This window comes from Thamnophis sirtalis, unplaced genomic scaffold (assembly GCF_051295495.1).
Source record: "Thamnophis sirtalis isolate CommonGarterSnake01/CBP01778 unplaced genomic scaffold, rThaSir2_p1.2 scaffold_3, whole genome shotgun sequence".
NCBI classification, from domain to species: Eukaryota; Metazoa; Chordata; class Lepidosauria; order Squamata; family Natricidae; genus Thamnophis; species Thamnophis sirtalis.
Window position 1 is genome coordinate 105,872,992 of NW_028261383.1, and position 1,592 is coordinate 105,874,583.

The following is a 1,592-nucleotide window of genomic DNA, read 5'->3' on the forward strand; positions in this document are numbered from 1 at the left end:
TACATGAGGGCTGTATGAGCAAGTCACAAGTGCAACTGAATGGGGGAGGGTGTTAAGTGGCAGTTAGAGTATGACACAAACACAGTACATCCAGGGTGTTGCTATTTAGGGAATGACGTGCAAGTGGGTCCCATGGGAGGGAATGCTGGGACACTGAGACACCTCAGGCAGAAAATCTGACTTACCAGAGCAACATGAGAGCTTCCTTGCTGCCTCTGCATTGACTTACCTTGTGGAATGCCCACAGGGAAGATTGCAAATGGTAATAACGTGATGTGGGCATAGCAATTGTCTTAAATGCAAGCCAGTTGCCAAGTATCTACATTGTGATCATATGACCACAGGGCTGCTGGTATGTCTGGAACTTGAGATATTCATAAATACAATTGTTAAGCACCAATGTAATTTTGAATGGTCACTGATCAAGTACTCGTTAACAGAATATATGTACTTTCTTCCCATACTCCAATGGATTGCCTTGCAAACCTTTTCAGGTGTGTGTACCTCACTTCCGAGATAATTGTTTTAAGGAAGGAGAAAATATAAACCCAGTGTTCTTTACTAAATAGCTAAGTATCTTGGTTCTAGTGATTAATTTGCAGTATTGTAATCTGCAGTATTGTAACTGCATTACAATACCTGGGGTAGGAGGACCTGGGTCAAAAAGTCCAGAAATGGTGAAGTGACTAGGGTCTGACATTGTTTCCATTACATGGATATTTCTGATTACACTCTGCCTTCATTATGGAGTACCTTTAGAGCTGAGATGGCACAGTGGTTAAATGCAGCACTGCAGGCTACTTCAGCTGACTGCAGTTCTGCAGTTCAGCTGTTCAAATCTCACCGGCTCAGGGTTGACTCAGCCTTCCATCCTTCCGAGGTGGGTAAAATGAGGACCCGGATTGTTGTTGGGGGCAATATGCTGACTGTAAACCGCTTAGAGAGGGCTGAAAGCCCTATGAAGCAGTATATAAGTCTAACTGCTATTGCTATTGCTACCTTTGCCTTGTAGATATGATGCATTTTACTTCCCTAAAGCTTACCTGTACTGTATGTTGCTCCACCTTGATTGGCTATCTCAATTTTGTATAAACTGTGTTTACAAAAACCATACAAATAATTAGAAAGAAATCACAGCTCCTTCCACAGCTCCAAAGACACTCAGTTCCTTATTCAGCACTTGGCATTACTTGGCATAAAGTTTATCTGATTACAACTAAGTTAAAATCTCTAGGCTTTTCACCTTTCTCTATCCTTCCAAGTTAACAGATGCTTAGCTAGTCTTTTGATGCCCTCAAGCGGCATCTAGGTTTTTTTTTATATGATTCTCTGTAGACTGGCTTTGTAGATGCTGCTTCTTGCCCTGCCAGGCTCAGCTCTTGCATCTTATCTGCATTAGGCAATGCAGGAGCTCCACTCTGATTTTACAGCATCAATCAACTTTCATTCAAAATGAATTATTTCTTCAAATAATTATACAGCTCACATAATTATAAAATTAAACATGTTTCAATTTGACATAAAGGTATATGAATTCTCTTTTAGTAGTAAACTACAATTTTGCTAAGGGAGAAGCAATCAGGAAAATGTAA